Source organism: Protopterus annectens, chromosome 3.part1 (genome assembly GCF_019279795.1).
Source record: "Protopterus annectens isolate FY-2018-M chromosome 3.part1, PAN1.0, whole genome shotgun sequence".
Taxonomy (NCBI): Eukaryota; Metazoa; Chordata; order Ceratodontiformes; family Protopteridae; genus Protopterus; species Protopterus annectens.
The window spans coordinates 1,836,550,623-1,836,569,489 of record NC_056732.1 but is presented as its reverse complement, the minus strand read 5'-3'; positions in this window follow the sequence as shown (position 1 = coordinate 1,836,569,489).

Here is an 18,867-nt window from a genome sequence, read left to right as displayed (position 1 = left end):
GCCAAGGATGGCCTATATCTGTCTCCCCTGGGCTTCAGGCTTCTGGCAAAGGCTCTTGCCTCCCCCACAGTGCCTTTTTTAGGTAAACTCATGAGCACAAAATTACCAACATAAAAAATTCTTCTAAATGAAATTTAAAGGTCGTGCTGCTAAATGCTAGGAGTCTTAGCATGAAACTGCACTCATTGCAAGTATTTCTCACTCTGGAGGATGCTGACATTTGTGCAGTCACTGAAACCTGGTTCAAATCTGCAGAGACCACCCCAGCCTTACTAGGTTAGTCATCCTTCCATACTTTCAGACCCCAAACAGAGGGCTACGAAGACAAAGGAGGTATAGTTTCAATAGTTATCAAAGATCTACACATCTCCAGGCTGGTCAAATGGTATGACAGACAGGAGCAACTCCAAGTGCGGTTAACTCTTGACAAAATACCTATTCAAATCATAGCTAGCTACAGATCCCCAACCATGACTCAGGATGCCCACTCCACCTATCTGGACTTAACTGAATCCATCAAGATTCAACCCTCAACCCTCTAACCTGATCCTGTGTGACTTCAACTACCCAACCATAGAATGGAAGACCTATCCTAGCCCAAAAATGAATGCCCAGAGATTGCTTGACTTTGTCAATGCCATTATAATGGATCAGCTGGTCGACACCCCCAAGAGAGGTGAAAATATCCTGGGCTGGATACTAATCAACATTTGTAGCCATTGTAGCACCCCTACAGTGTCATCCTCCTTAGTAAGATCTGACCATAAAATTATCCCTTTCGAAGTCACAATCTCCCCTGCTCCCCCCTTGTCAGGATCAAACAAAAAAACTTTTCCAAAGCTGACGATAATCTCTTGAGAGTAGGTATAAGCAGCTTTACAGCCACCATCCCTTCAGTTGGAACTAGCATTAATGTCCAGGTCTACACCAAAAAAACTATATGAGCACCTACATAGCTGAATGGACTCAGCAATACCTGACAGGACCAAATCATCTTCCTCAAGGAAGAGTAAACCTGTCTTGTGCACAGCAGCAATAAACAAACTCTACAATAAAAGGAAAGAATTGCTGTCCAGGACCAAGAAGGAGCAGGTGCCCAGTTGGAAGCAATCTCTCCATTGTCTGAACAAGTAAATAAGGTTACTGGTGAAATCCTCTAAGGCTAATTTCAAGTCCAAATTGGCCACATCCACTAAGGACAATCACAAGGCCTTCTTCACATGTTTGCAATCTCAAAGGTAACACCCAAATCTGGTCTGAACTGGTGGTGAAGAACACCACATACACAAACACCGTAGGTATAGCCAACCTACTGGCAGACACGCTCAGTGAAAACTTCATCTCCCCAGTCCCTCCCATCAGTAAACCAGGACAACCCCAGCACCTGCCTCCCTCCATCACCAGGGAGCAGGTCTTTAATTCCCTCTCAAAGGCAAAAAATACAGTCACCATGGGACCTAACAACATCCCTGGCTGCATCCTACATGAACTCAGGCATGAGCTCTCAGCTCTATTAGTCACCCTAGTCAACTAAACCCTGAGCACTGGCTTCATCTCAGCTGAATGGATGACAGCCACTGTCATCCCTCTACACAAAGGTGGAGCGTCCACTGACCCAGGCAATTATAGGCTCATCAGTCTAACTAGCTTGATCTGCAAGGCCATGGAATGTATTATCATGGACCTTATAAACAATGACATTGGCAACCTCCAAATGCTTGACCCCACAAAGCTTTGTTTTGTCACTGGGAGATCATAGGTTCATAGGTAGGTACTAGGCTATTGACCCTACAGCCTATATAAGCCTAGTCAAAAGCACCCTGGCTTTTGCCACCCAAGAAAATTATTTTCCTGTGCCACTGTCGAGCAGAGCCACAGAAGTGATCCCTGAGGTGAATTTCCTATCTCCCATCCAATCATCAAGATTTTTCTTGAAGAGTGCTAATGAGGAGCTTTGTTTGATATAGATAGGTAGTTTGTTCCAGAGTATGGGAAGTCTCTGGGACAGGAATCTATCCCTCCAGCATGTTCTGTTTATTGTGGTGACAAGGTTTAGGTCCCTAGACCGTTTAGCTCATAGGTATTGGGATTTCTTTAAGTGGAGCATGTCTAAAAGCTCTGGGTTTGACATAGCTTTGTGTGTTAGGCAGAGATCGCCTCTGAGTAAGCAATATGCAATGGAGTAAAGCTGCAGTTTTTTGAGATGGTCTTCATAGGGCATCTCTTTGAGGCCGGTAATCCTCTTTGTGAGGTATTTCTGTGGCCTTTCCAGTTGTTGTAGATGTCTTGTGAGGTACATACCAAAAGGGGCATTGTACTCTATAATGGGTCTAATGAGTGACGAGTAGAGGGGAACAATGACCTCTTTTTTCCTGGATGAGAAACCTTTTGTGATGAGGTGTGCCACATAGAAGGATTTCCTGACTACTGTGGCAATGTGATTATCAAAGGAGAGACTACTGTCCACCTGTGTCCCAAGGTCTCTTATCACACTTTCACTGTTAAGTAGACTACCACCTATGTGGTAGTTTATGGGTACTGAGTTTTTACCAAAAGGGATGACAATGCACTTTTTGGCATTGAGCTTGAGGCCATGGCTTTGACACCAGGCATCAGTCTCAGCAAGGCCCTTTTGTAGGATGTCCACATCTTTTGGAGTTTTGATTATGGATCCTAGTTTGAAGTCATCTGCGAACTTCGTTAGCCAAAGACCTTCTGTGTTGGCCTGTACTTCAGAGAAGTAGATACCAAACAGGAGAGGACCCAGGACTGAACCCTGTGGTACTCCACTTATCACTGGTCTTAAGTTGGATTTGGAGTCTGTTACTTTCACAGTGTGGGTTCTGTCAGTGAGCCAGTTGGCAACCCATCTTGTGACATAGGGATTTATACCTAGTTTAGTGAGTTTATCTATAATTCCAGAGTGGGGGATGGTGTTGAAATCCTTGGCGAGTTCTAGATAGGCTGTGGGAACCATCTTACCCTCATCTACAGCTTTGGTGACTGCTTCAAAGAAGTCTATCAGGTTTAGGAGACATGATCTGCCTTTTACAAACCCGGACTGATTGGGGTCCTGAGTTTGGAGATTACCAATGTCATTGTTTATAAGTTCCATGATGATACGTTCCATAGATTTGCAGACCAGGCTCATTAGGCTAATGGGGTGGTAGTTTCCGGGATCTGTGGTGGCTCCCCCTTTATGGGGTGGGATAACTGTCGCTGTGTGCCATTCAGTGGGCACATAGCCTGAGGTGAGGCTATGATTGAACATGGTACTTAGGTGGGGTGCCAGTTCGTTCTGTAGTTCATGTAGAACACAGCCTGGGATGTCGTCAGGTCCCATGGATGCTGTGTTCTTGGCTTTGGATAGTGTGTTTTTTACCTGTGCAGCCATGATTACAGGAACTTTGCATTCTTCTGGTATAGAGATGGGCCCTTTATGGGATGACAGGGGGGTAAAGTTAGCACTGAACCTATCTGCCAGGATGTTGGCAATATCAGTTGGTTCTGTATATTTAGTGCCATTGTGCTGTAACTCTGAGCAGATCTGAGTGTTGCCATTGAGATTCTTGACATAGCTATAGAATGCTTGTGGTTGTCTTAAAGTCAGTGACAATTTTGTTTTCATAACTAGCTTTGGAGGATTTTATGAGGGATCTCAGCTTCTTACTGAGGCTGACCAGGGAGTTTCTCCAATCATGGGATTTTACTCTTTTTTGCAACAGTTTCTTTATTCTGTTGTAGAGTTTGTTTATGGCAGGGGACCACCAGATTGGCTTCCTTTTTTTGGAGGATAGCATCTTGGTTCTGTTAGAGATTTCACGATCCATGCAGTTGTGTAAGTGCTTATAAAGTGCATTTGTGTAGGATTCAGCAGTCATACCTCTATTGTCCGTCAGCATGGGTGTTGGGAAGTTTGCCACTTCTGTCTTAAGAAGCGTGAAGTTGGCTTTGGAGAAATTTTTTACTGTGTTTTCCCTAATGGGGGGTATTGGAGGGATGTGGATGTCTAGGGTGATTAGCTTGTGGTCGTATCTGACCAATGAGGAACTGACCTCTGGTGTGGAGCACCGGTTGCCCATGTTGGTAATAACCAGGTCTAGGATATTGCTGCCCATGGTGGGGGTGTGGATAAGTTGATCCATGGCATTGGAATTTATGAATTCCAGAAAACTTTGAGCACAAGAGTTGGTACAAGAGTAGTTTTCCCAGTTAATGGTAGGGTAGTTGAAATTGCCCATTATTAGGGTGTTAGCTTGTACCCTAATATTTTCCAGTGTATTAAGAAATGAGGAGTGGGAATTCTGGGGCATGGTGGGGGATCTATAGCAAGCTACAATTTGGATTGCGGTCTCGCCCAGAGTTAGTTGCACTTGGATAATCTCGGATGCATTATGCTGAGCAACTAGCCTGGAGGTGTGGATATCCTTAATGAATATGGACACGCCTCCGCCTTTAGTGTTTCAGTCCAGGTTAGGTGGCCAAAAGGTGTGGTATGAATTATAGCCTGGTAATGCAGGGGTACTCTCTGGAGCCTTGAACCAGGTCTCTGTCACTGCACAGATGTCGATGTTCTCCATTTTAAGGAGTGCTTCGAGTGAGTGCATTTTGAGGTTTAGACTTCTACCACTGAGTAGCAATACCCTCAGATTCTTCTTGCCTGTACCTGTTAGGGTGGTGAATTTGTCATTTGAAACTTGCCTAAAAAAGGCACTATAGTGGTGGCTAGAGCCTTAGCCAGTATCCGGAATCCCAGGGGCGATAGGTGCAGGCCATCTCTGGCAAAGCATCGTGGTTTGTCGATGATGTCATCCCAGGCAGACAGATACTTGATCCCCTTAGAATGACACCAGTAGCTTAGCCAATTGTTGAAGTCAATCATTTTGTCCTTGTACTGTGGTATCATTCTGGATGATGGCAGGATGCTACTCAGGGCTAGGGTCATACCTGCCTGGGCTACAAGATTGGACAGCTTCTCCATGTCCCTTTTCATGTAGTCCAAGGAGGTACATCTCAGGTCATTCACACCAACATGGACAATGACAGTCATATTTGTACTTGTTGTGGAGTGACCTGAGTGCATGTGTTATGTGACGGATCCTGGCACCAGACAGGCAGCTGACAGTAACTTTCTCCTTGTTTAGCCTGGTGAGTGGAACATCAGTGTGCCTGACTATAGAGTTACCTATGACTAGAGTGTTGGGTACGTTGTTATGTCTTATGGGCTGCGGTTGAGTGGCACATTGAGTTTGTGGGCTATGTGTCATTTGGGTTGTGTTGGGGGGGTGGAGGTTGCTTGTGCTTCTGCTTTGGAGGTCCCTGTTGCTTGAGCAGGTTTTTACTGAGAGCCTCCGCGTACGTAGGTGTGTGTTTTGTGTTTCTACGTGTGTGTTTTGGTGGTGTAGGTTTTGAGGGACTATGTGATGAGTGTGGTGTGGTGCAAGTGATTACCTTCTCCTCTTGACTGTCTAGTCCAGTCTTGGGTGAAGAGAGCTTTACTTCCAGTTTGGCTATATAAGTGCATCTCTCACCGATTGTAGTGTTGGGTGGTAGGAGGAGAGGGTTGTCTGTGTACATGAGGCAATTACTGCATTGCCGCAAGATGCCCAGATTCATCAGGTAGACAGGAGAAAACACCGGGAGCCTTAGGCATGCCTGGATAGGTGCTTATTTGTTAAGTACTAGAAACTGTTTCCCTCTAGACAATGAGGAAAGCTGAGTGCTGTAGTAATTTGCGTGCTGTAGTAATTTGTAGCTTATTTAGTGCTTACAATAAGGTCTGAACAAGTGCTGAGCTCAAAGAAACAGACTTGAGTGCTGAAACAAAAAACTGGCTAGTTCTAAGAAACAAAATTAAGCTAGAAGGCTTTCCTCCAACACAGAAAGGCTTGGGGGCCTAGAAGCCTACAAATAGTCCTGGACACAGCAAATCTATATCCAGACTAGACTACCCACAGGAAAGGCAGGAAACAAGCTTAGAAAATGTATTTATTTATTTTTTTTGTTATGCCTATTAAACTTGGTCAACTTCTTCGAAACAGTCACCACAGCCACAGACAAGGGGAAGACGGTGCACATCAACTACCTTGACCTAGCCAAAGCCTTCGACAATATTCCCCACTCAGACATAATAGATATACTTTCCCAGCTAGGCATTAACTCGTATCTTACCAGATGGGTAGCTAACTGGCTCACTGATAGAACCCACTCAGTTAACATAGGGGAAGCCACCTCTAGTAGTAGACCCATATTAAGCAGTGTACCCCAATTATTGGTCTTGGGGCCTCTAGTGTTTGGGATATACTTTTCTGAGGTGCAAGCCAAAACCAGTGATCTGTGGTTGACCAAATTTGCAGATGACTGCAAGCTGGGTGCTGCATTAAATTCTCCTAGTGATGTGAACATCCTCCAAGAGGCCCTTACCCAAACTAATGACTGGTGCCAGGAGCATGGACTCAAACTGAATGCCAAGAAATGCATCATCATCCCCTTTGGGGAAAATGGCATCCCCACTAATTATCACATTAATAGCAATGTACTAAGCATGCAATCAGTCGTGACAGACTTGGGCACCCAGGTTGATAGCAACCTGACTTTTTTTCCACCACGTTTCCTCCACTGTACGGAAGGCTTTCTACATGGCCCACCTCATAAGTAAGGGTATTTCATCCAGGAACAAGTAGGTCATAACATCCCTGTACTCCTCCATATCAGATCCATTATCAATTACAATCCCCCCTTCGGCATGTACCTTGCCAAGCACATGCAACAGCTGGAGAGACCACAGAGGTCCCTAACCTGGAACATCCAGGGTCTCAAACACCTGTCCTATACAGATAGGCTAAAAGCCCTGCCCCTCTACTCAGTCTCATACAGACTGCTCAGAGGTGACCTGTGTCTGGCATACAAGGCCATCTCATTCCCAGTCTTGATGGAGTTGCTGCATATCCATAAGTCAAAATCCACTCTGGCAACCCACATGCAAGGCCTCAGTCTGGTCTGTAACATTAATAGAACTTGTTGGCGGGACATATTTGTATCCCAGGAAATCCCCCATCTGTGCTATAGACTCCCTCTCCATGTTATGCAAAGTACCTCTCTAGCCCTCTTTAAGAAGAACCTGGACGACTGGATGGGAAACAGAAAATACACCCCCTGGGATCCCACCTGTGTCCCTGTTGGACAGTAGAAACAGGTGCTGACTTTGTGGGATAATGGGTGAAATTCTTGGCTAGGCTTATAAGGGCTTCTGAACACCCTGCACCAGATAGTGCACTCCCCAACTATAGGATCAAACCTACTGGACCTAGTACTCACCAACATGGGACAGCATGTCACATCCTCATTGGTGAAGTTGGACTACAATGCTGTCTCCCTCTAAATAAAATTCAACCTGGAAAACCCAACTAATAGTTAGGAACTTTACTAAAGCAAGCTATATCCTATTAAGTAATGGTTTGTCAAAATCTATAGCTCCCCATTCCACAAGAACATATTAACCTATGCAGAATTATTTACAGAAACCAAGCACAAACATGTAAATGACTGCAGTGAGGCTGCCATACCTACCTGAAGTAAGCCAAGATCTAACAACAAAAACAAACCACACTGGTAGAATCCTAGGTTAACAGGCTATATAACCAAAGAAAAAAAAGTTACGCCAAAATCAGAAGCAGCAACTCTCACAGCAACAACAGCTCTCTGATTCAAGTAAATAAGAAACTAAGCGGTCTAATAAAGTCAAGCAAGGTCAATTACAAGGTCAGGATAGCCTCCCAGGTGAAGGACAATCACAAGGCCTTCTTCAGCTACATCAGGAATCTTTAATGTAATACTCAACAGTATGTAGAACTAGTAGTAAATTGTACAACCTTCACTGAACAGGGTGACATAGCAAATCTACTGGCTGATAAATTTACCTCTAACTTTACTGCCTATTATCCCAGTGAAATCCCTTCTAGCATATCCCCCCAGCTCTTAACAGGGAACAGGTGAAGGAGGTGCTTGCTAAGGCCAAAAACACTGTTTCAATGGACCCTGACAATCTCCCAGGAGGACCACTTGAGGCACTGCTCAACTACATCCTCATAACAGGCTACACGCCAGGTGAATGGAGGGCTGCAACAACCATCTCTCTTCAAAAGGGTGGACCACCAACTGACCCTGGAAATTACAGACACATCAGTCTGACAAGTCTAATATGCAAAGCCATGGAACAAATTACAATGGAAATAATCAACTGGGACACTGGCAACCTACAAACACTGGAACCATCGCAGTGTGGCTTTGTTAAGGGAAGGTCTTGCCTACTTAATCTGCCGGACTTCTTTGAGATGGTCACCATGGCTATGGATATGGAGAAAATGGTGCATATCATTTACCTTGACCTGGCCAAGACATTCAATACAATACTCCTCTCATGTACTGTTGACAAGCTCTCAGAACTAGGCATATATCCCTATACAACTTGCTGGACTGTCAGCTGCCTCACAGATAGGACCCAATAAGTCAGGATTGGTGAGAACACCTCAACCAAGAGACTGGTTACTAGCAGAGCACACCAGTGCTCTATGATGGGCCCGCTCCTGTCATCTACTTCTTGGAAGTCAAGGTTAACATCAAAGGCCTCTGGCTCACTGAGTTGTTAGATGACTGTAAATTGGGGCTGTCATAGATTCCCCCCATGACACCAACATTCCACAAGATGGTCTAACATAAATGACTGGCGCAAAAGCCACAGATTAAAACTCAGTGCAAAGAAATGCATAACAGTGCTCTTTGGGAAAGCGTCCACACAAGCTAATTACTTCATTGATAAAACACTGCTAAGAGTTAACCTGATATTAACGAATCTGGGAACATATGTAGACAGTAATCTGGCATTTGAGTAACATGTAGCCAAGAAGCCAAGACAGAAAGAAAATCATTCTATGTCGCCCAACTTATAAGCAAGGTTATGGCATCCAGGTCCAGTCTACTCAGCTCTTATCAAACCCATCATGGAGTACAATGCCCCCTTTGGTATGTACCTAGCCAGGCACTTGCAACAGTTGGGATGCCCACAAAGGTTCCTCACTAGGTAACTTCAGGGTATGATCATCTTAAGGTCTTATTTATGTTCTCAGTCTCCTATAAGTTACTGAGAGATTCTGATACAGCACTGATGGATATCTTGCAAATTGCAGACAATCAACACCAGTAACTCCACATCCAAGGACCTGAACTTTGTCTGCAACATAAGCAGAGCCTACTGGAGGGAACAACATGTGTCTCAAAGGATCCCTGTGTTATGGAATAAGCACCCCATCTACATGAAGTAGAGTTCATCCCTGACCCCATTCAAAAGAAACCTTGATCATCGGATGGGACATTACAAATTCACCCATGGCCTGGCCTGGCCTCTACGTTTCTGGTGTTCAGAGGTTGACAGTAAGTAAATTAATCCCCAACTAAAATACTCCCAGCACACACACCACTCTTACCTACTTCCTTACTAACGTACCTCACCATACAGGCGTCCAGGGAACTCTGGAACAAAACTGGGTTAGGTTGCACGGCCAGACTTGTTAAGACCCTGGTGGTCGTTAGCCTAGTATGAACCTCTGAACCTATTAAGTGAGTTGCTGTGAAACCAACTGATAGTTCCTGGCATGGAAAGCTGAGTTTTTTTTAAATATTTTTATATCCTGCTATGTGAAGCAGGCTATTAGTTTAAGATTTTTTTATAAAGCAATTTTAATTCTCCTCTTAGCGGCAGTAGAAAGTAAGCTAAGCTGCTTTTAAACAAATCCTAAATTAACAGTCTGCTCCACAAAGCAGGTTACAAGTAAGATGTTATGGTGCATAGTCCCGACTTTTTTACATTGGTATATGTTCAATTTACAACAGGCACACTAGTTGGGCTGTCCAATCAGCATGCTCATTTTTGAATAGCAATGAGCCATTATTGTATAATTTCCAGTATAACATCATCTCTATGTAACTAGAATAAACAATACAAGACGTATTGAAATTAGTATGTATTGGAAAAAAAAATGTATGGCTTGAGAATATAGATGTAACTTACTAAATTCAGAATGACACAGAACATTTTCTGGTCTGGAGATGCAGATATTATAAATTCAGAAATTCATTTGTATGCAAATCACACACCATAAGATATTTCTATATTAAAAAATTAAAAGGAAAGAATTCTGGCAAGCATTTGTTTTTTATTTGCCTACATTAACTGGGAAAGTCTAAATATGAAGGCTGTATATAAATAAGCAACAAAAACAGCATCCAAATAAGTAGGTGACGAGAGAGAGATGGGATTCAAACATCATGCAGCAGATGTCATAACTGTTGCAGAGGCAACAAGGAATGATGTACAACAAACAGCATGTATGCAGTGTCCCTCTAAACTGAGCCAGCATGAATGACTTTATCATACGGTAGAGCAGACTGACAGGGAAAACAGTGACTCCTACAAATCAGTAATCCCTTGATGTACAGAAAAGACTAAAGATAAATGCCATAAGTGGTGTGGTATGTGGTACATGAACTACAGGAATCAGTAGGGACTGAGGGTCAGAAATCCTGTGTGGAACAAGTGGGTAGTCGATAAGCCAACTCAGATAACATAAGCTTGATGTGGAGGATGTCTCCTTTCATGATGCAACACAAAAGGAGTTAAGTAACTAGCAAAACAGAGTCTAGGAAGACTTTGAGACAAGGGTACCATTCCAAAAGATATGCATCTATGTATGTATGTATGTATAACCCTAAAAGGCATTTACAGGCTTGATGCTCAAAGATTTTCCAGGGTTTACCAATGACTCTCTTACACATCAGCCATTAAAACTAGTTCTTAATACTGTTTACTTGAAAAATGAAAATTCAGTCAATGGATTTTAAGTTGTCTTTCTTACAGAGAAATTAAATTTATTTTGCTTGTGTTTGGCCTCTCCACGAAGCATGAACCCATGTTTTACACAGGCCTCAGTAGCATATAATCACCCTGACACTTGCAGGTGAATCTGTACTTTTATATAGGCACCCTTGCCAAACCACCCTGCAGGAAAGTGAACCAGAAAGCTATACTGGTGTAGAGATCCGCTCTTCTTCACAACTATATTACATGCCAGTATCAGTGGAGCAACAGTAGCACACTCATCTTTGGTGCAGAAAGCTGAGAGTTCTATTCCCACACAAGGTAGACTAGTTACTGACACAGCAGTGCAGTATAAGGGGAGTGCAGCACTCCTGAGTGTGTCATCATTTGGATGCAATGTTAAACTGAGGCCCCATCCACTTGAGTTGGTAGTAGTTCAGGGAGATGTGAAAGATTCCACAGCACCTATGGAAAAGACTAGGGGTACTACTATATACACTACAAACTATTTTACAGGATTATACTATTTAGATTTATTACAATATTTACATATTTTATATTTTACATCAATAATCAAAACTGTACTTTTAAGCACCATTACCGCCCCCACTCTCATTGCCACATCCAAAATTTAATTTTTGCCAAAATTTCAGATATATCCCAGACCTTATTAAAAAAACACTTCTTTCATTCTTGCCTACCAAACATTAAGCATACCCTTATCACACCTATCAATAACTTTTTTACAATTTCCCTTTATAAATAAACATACACTATCATATTCAAATTAATGTCTTCAAACTTTGTTGAACCATACACAACCCTTTTTGTTATGAATTTTTCCCATAATCTCATAACCCTTTCACATTCTAAAAAAATTAATGTATAGTCTCCAACATATTACAAAGTAAACAATCTTTGTGACTAAATTTTACACTTCATACTTACTTTAACAGGTAATTTTTTTATCCCTGACCTCCATAAAAAATCCTGACATTCTATTATTCTTTTAAATCTTTTCTTTCTTGACCTGTTTCAATAATATTTTGCTTAATCCTGATCAAGGACGAATCCAATAACATCTTCCCACCACAACCTTATACCATTTCTTTCTGTTTACTTTCACTTCTTTAATTTACAAATCTCAGCTTCCAGTTATATTTTGATATTCCATAATTTCCTTCCTTCCAAAATCCATTCTCCTTCTTTCTTTCCTTTAAATTCTACAATCTTTATACTTAAACTTCCAAAATTTTAAACACCAAACTCTCAATCTTTAAAACTTTAAATATACAGTACATACATATGTTGCATATACGATTGGATGTAATAAACCTAATGTCCTCCTCTTCCTTAAAACATAAAACACCACTACTTACCATATTTAATCTCGATCTCCAAATATAACTAACAGAGCTCCAAGCAATTCGTTTTCTTTATTACTATGTATCATAAAAACATCAGCTAAGTAACAGATTTTCCCATGATAACATATTATCAATACTTTTGATTTATTTTTCAGTTAAAGAACTCAATTGTCCATCCACCACTCCACTACCTCTCAATTTCACTTCCAAAATACTACTCTCATCTTTTCAAAAAGAAGTTCCATAAATATTTACTGCTTCTCCTAAACCTTTACTGTTCCCCTTATTTAACTCTAAACCAACCACCTTAACCATCTAATAACATAAATGAAGAATTTCTTCATCCAGCTTTTACTTTCTTGATATCAATCTTAAATTATTAGCATAAGATAGGAAACAAGGATTGTCTACTTAATTTTTAACATAATACTGGGCATCCTTCATCCCTACTAAAAATTTTGTCCGACCACATTCCTAAGTAAAGAAAACAACACAGTATTCAATAGACATCCTTGCATTACCCCTCTTTTCAAATAAATCTCAGAACTAAACCATTCATTAATAAACAATTTCACCATATTATAACTATAAATTGGCATTGATAAATCATAAATTTTACCTTTTAAACCCTCATCTTCCAAATGCTTCCACAAATTATCATGTTCCACAAAATCCAATGCTTTCTTCAAATCACCTACAACCAATCATACATCACTGTTTTTATTAACAAAATTATTTACACTCTCCTTTATCAAAGCCAATAAATCTTGACCATCTCTTTTTTTATATCAACAATACCTTTACCCATAACTTCATGTAGCATACTAGTAATCTTATAATCAACATTATTTAATGTTACATATCTCACATTTTCAGTTTGACGTTTCTCCTTTTCCCATAAAAATACTTTATAACACCTTCACAAATTTCTTCCTCAGTTTCTCCTTTCTCTAACCATTCATTATAAATATTTACAATGTATTTTTTGTCAATCCAATATAGCTATACATACTCCGTACTCTATACACTCTACTCAGAGTACAGATTTTCCTTTACCTTACTCAATACCATCTCTAATTCAACCATATCAGTATCTTTTTCTAAATTATGTATTGCTTCCACCTGAAAACATGTTAACTGCTTATTTCTCCATAAGAATTTCGGTCTCAAAAGTCACATTATAAAATTGTTTTTTTTCTCTAGATTAGTACATTAGCTTATGTCCTATATTGTAAATCCTAGTGGCACAATCATCTTGTCCCATGCACAGTATCTATCAATCACTGCATCGTCTTTGCTTTGAATCCTCACAGTTTATCTCTTTTTTAACAGTTAGTATAATACCTTTACATATAATCTTTTTGCTCCCAACAGCAGCATATGTTCTCTCAATCCTTATACTTCTTTCTCAATTCTCGCTAGTCTCTTGAACAACTTCAGTATATTCTTCCTTCTTTATCACTCTATAATACCACCTCCGACCATATTTTAGATTATTCACCTGGTTTATCTTTGTTTATCATAAAAATCAGTTGCATGTTGATTTAACCATTCGGCATTATCTGCACTACAACATAGTTATTCGAATCATCATACAAGTCACTTAAATGCTATATTTTGTATTACAATCTCTTTTTCTAATAAAAAGTCCATTTTCCAAATTCTCCACAGCAACACAAAATTCTCTTCCCTCTGTCAGTATCAACTGCATGCAAACCACACCATCTCAAGATCCAGAAGTAATGCAAGAACTCACAGCATACGTCAAAGAGTAGTGGAAGTGTCCTGATGCCTTAGCTAAATTTCCCCTAGCAGTATAAATACCACCTTAGGTCTCCATTGAAAACAGGCACTAGCCTAGTGCAACTAACCCAGCTTACAAAGAAAAAATAATAAATACATTACAAACTATTATACTGTTATCTGTCAGTCGTACAACCCCCCACTGTACTATCCCTACCATCTATATCATGATCTCAGCCTCTACCACACTATCCCTACCATCTATATAATGGTGGTGAAATAAAAACACAGAAACAGCACTACACTATCCTAACACCAGCACCAGGAAACTGTAGAGATATGCTTGCCCCATCACACTACCTTTCTAGTACTTTTACCATGATTCCACACTGCTACACAAGTTTTCCTACCACAAATTACCTACCACATATCCCATGAGGCTAGTGTTACACAGCACTCCACCATAATAATAATAATAATAGCAATAATAGTAGTAGCAGTGGTGGTAATAATAATAATAATAGTAGTAGTGGTAGCGGTGGTAGTAACAATAATAATAACAATAATAGTAGTAGTGGTAGCAGTGGTAGTAACAATAATAATAACAATAATAGTAGTAGCAGTGGTGGTAATAATAATAACAATAATAGTAGTAGTGGTAGCAGTGGTAGTAACAATAATAATAACAATAATAGTAGTGGTGGTAGTAACAATAATAATAACAATAATAGTAGTAGCAGTGGTGGTAATAATAATAACAATAATAGTAGTAGTGGTAGCAGTGGTAGTAACAATAATAATAACAATAATAGTAGTAGTGGTAGCGGTGGTAGTAACAATAATAATAACAATAATAGTAGTAGTGGTAGCAGTGGTAGTAACAATAATAATAACAATAATAGTAGTAGCAGTGGTGGTAATAATAATAACAATAATAGTAGTAGTGGTAGCAGTGGTAGTAACAATAATAATAACAATAATAGTAGTAGCAGTGGTGGTAATAATAATAACAATAATAGTAGTAGTGGTAGCAGTGGTAGTAACAATAATAATAACAATAATAGTAGTAGTGGTAGCTGTGGTAGTAACAATAATAATAACATAGCGGTGGTAGTAAAAATAATAATAACAATAATAGTAGTAGTGGTAGCAGTGGTAGTAACAATAATAATAACAATAATAGTAGTAGCAGTGGTGGTAATAATAATAACAATAATAGTAGTAGTGGTAGCTGTGGTAGTAACAATAATAATAACAATAATAGTAGTAGCAGTGGTGGTAATAATAATAACAATAATAGTAGTAGTGGTAGCTGTGGTAGTAACAATAATAATAACAATAATAGTAGTAGTGGTAGCTGTGGTAGTAACAATAATAATAACAATAATAGTAATAGTAGAGGTGGTAATAATAATAACAATAATAGTAGTAGTGGTAGCTGTGGTAGTAACAATAATAATAACAATAATAGTAGTAGTTGTAGCGGTAGTAGTAACAATAATAATAACAATAATAGTAGTAGCAGTGGTGGTAATAATAATAATGATAATAATGATACTCATTTGTTAACCGGGTAGGTCACTGGATACACACTCCCTTTTCAGTGACAAGTCGGGAGCAATGTATGGTTGAATCACTTTCAAAAGTTCATGTAGTAGGCAAATGAGGGCTGAGGGAATCAAACCCTGTACCACAGGAACTACAGCTCATAGCCTTAACCCTGTGTGCCAGCTGACAGACAGCCTTACAATCTGCACCATGAATCTACATTGTCGCACTGCCCTCCATCATTGCTTCCCTACCACTAGTACCCCAAACTTCCACTGTTATGCAGCTCTCAGCACTACACCACATGTAACACCTATATCAGATACCACACCCTTATAGTTTCCCCGCCACACTATACCTAACCAGCTAAACCATATGAAACCATAGTTTTACACCTGACCCATATCACACCATCTCCTATCACCTGTAATATAATCCTCCAGTGTTACTCAGCTCCCCAACCATATGACCTCTATCTTCTTGTACCCTGAAAGTACACTGTTGCATGTGACACCTACTGTTCTACCTCCCTACCTTCCAAAGAATGATCCTGTGCTAATTACACAGGAATCCCACCACTCTATCTCCCTGCCAGCCGTACCATAAGCCATTCTGCTGCACATGCCCCTAACTCTACATTACCTCCCTACCATATGTTCCTTGAACCCGCACTGACATAGAGGTTCAACCACCATACTACCCCTCTACCACTTAAAACACAATCATGCACTGTTACACTCAGTGCAAACTACTCTTTACCAGCTTTAACAAGGGAAGTGAATATTATTTGATTACCTTTTATTAAAATTTTACAATATGTTACAGAAAATGCATAATAGATTATAGCCTAGCACATTCACTGAAACAAACTAATGACAAACTTACAACATGAACTATGTCACGTATCAAACAACTATTTATAAGAAACACATTTAATCACCTTGACATAAATTTCCTTTCTACACAAACTCACCCCTTTCCATCAATCACTGTCATAGCATACCTGGGCAATAAGAATGAATTACTATAAGATTCCAACCATTCACTCAGCACTCCCACACTTTGCCCTCCCTTATCCAATCTATTCCTACTAAACCTGTATGACACCTAAGCTAGTGCATACAAACGCCTAAACCCCTCCTGATCCTGACTCTTCACGTCCTGTAATACACACCCGATCTTCTACCAGGCACTGACATCCATCCTCCTCATCCTGACCCTCACATCCCGTAATACACACCCGATCTTCTACCTAGCACTGACATCCATCCTCCTCATATTGACCCTTCACATCCTGTAATACACACCCGATCTTCTACCTAGCACTGGCATCCATCCTCCTCATACTGACCCTCACATTCTTTAATGCACCCTGTCTTCTACCCACCACTGACATCTATCTTCCTCATGCTGACTCTTCACGTCCCGTAATACACACCCGATCTTCTGCCTAGCACCGACATCCATCCTCTTCATCCTGACCCTCACATCCTGTAATACACAACCTGTCTTCTACCCACCACTGACATTTATCTTCCTCTTGCTGACTCTTCACGTCCCGTAATACACACCCGATCTTCTACCTGGCACTGACATCTGTCTTCCTCATCCTGACCCTCACATCCTGTAATACACACCCTGTCTTCTACCCACCACTGACATCTATCTTCCTCATGCTGACTCTTTACATCCCCGTAATACACACTTGACCTTCTATCTGGCACTGACATTCATCCTTCTCATCATGACCCTTCACATCCTGTAATACACACCATGTCTTCTACCCAGCACTGAGATCCGTCACTTTGCCCACTCTTAACCTCATTTAATACCCTAACATTCCCACCTGCCAGTGACCCCACAGTTTCTCTCTTAATCCACACAATGAGCAGTAACTCCATTCTCTCATTTCCTGAGAACCTGCTGTCCAGCTAGCCTACCAGAATCAGGCAAAGCAATCATATTTCCTCGATTGATCTAGCATATATTTTCCCCACATGCTCCTAAATCTCCTCCATCTGATTTTTACTACCCTACATTCTCACCACATATGCAGATTTTTCTTTTGACTAACAGGTATCTTTAGTGGTCAAAAAAGCCTTCTACCTTGTACAAGTTATCCTTCCCATGTTATTCACCCATTAGGCCATCATTATATACAGTGCATCATTCCATATGTACCTCAATAAGCACCTCAGTCAGCTGGACAGACATCAAGGTTTCTTCACGAAATAATATATATACTACATTTAATTTACGTTCAATTCACTTAGTAACATTTTAACACTCAATATTCACATTAGATTTATTTGGTTGGCCTTAGAAGTATTATTACCATTAAATATTTTGAAACGCCTTTATATAATATGTTTCCAATGATTTTTATGTGTGACTTTAAGCGATTGAATTTTATAGTTAATTGTTTTATTGATGCATTTTTATTGATTCAATGCATATTTAAGTGGCTAAGCTGAGTAGCACATTATTCTGAAGAAGTCTGTGTTATACAGACGAAACCTAGGTAGATCGTGATTGTGGAGCTACTTATGGCTGATCCATGTTTTTGTGTTCGTGTTGAATAAATATTTGAACTGTAAGCTGGTTGAATTTGGTCGCTTTTTGGAAACCAACATCTTTTTTTGAACAGTTATTGGGGTAATCAGGCTGTGAGCTGTACCCGGGACGAACAGGAACTCACATCCATTCTACATTGATTCTTCACGAAAATGATCTCAGGTCATGGTAACCTTAGATACATTTATAGACCGAAAACCCTGTCACTCTTATCAGTGCCCTGCAGACTCCTGAGGGTGATGTCTGCTTATCCTCCTGTGCTATGAATGACTCACCGTTCTTTGATCTCTTTCACCTAAATAGAATCAATGGTAAATCAAACACTTGCTCTAAAGATCTAAACCTGTACTAATACCTCATCAGCACCAGATGGCATGACAGATACCTAACCCAAAATAGATGTCACTTCCAGAACAGACCGCCTTTAACATAGTAATTCACTAGCAGCTTAAAACCCGTCTGTGTGACTGGCTTGGTATAGCAACTTTTTACAGGGATATGTGGAAAAAGTCTACATAATGGGGGTTACTGTTACTCTTCCACCAGTACTGCGTGATGTAGCTGAACCTTTTGATAGTCTTTTTTGGTGGTAAACTTAACAAGAACCAAGGAACCTACAAAGTCCGACAATTATTATGCTACAATAACCAAAGACAAGTGGAAATTGTGTTGGCCACTAATAAAAGCTTTTAAACAGAACAGTGTTAATACCCACTTTATATATCCCGCAAGAATAAAAGTGTTTCTATCCAGTGGACCAAA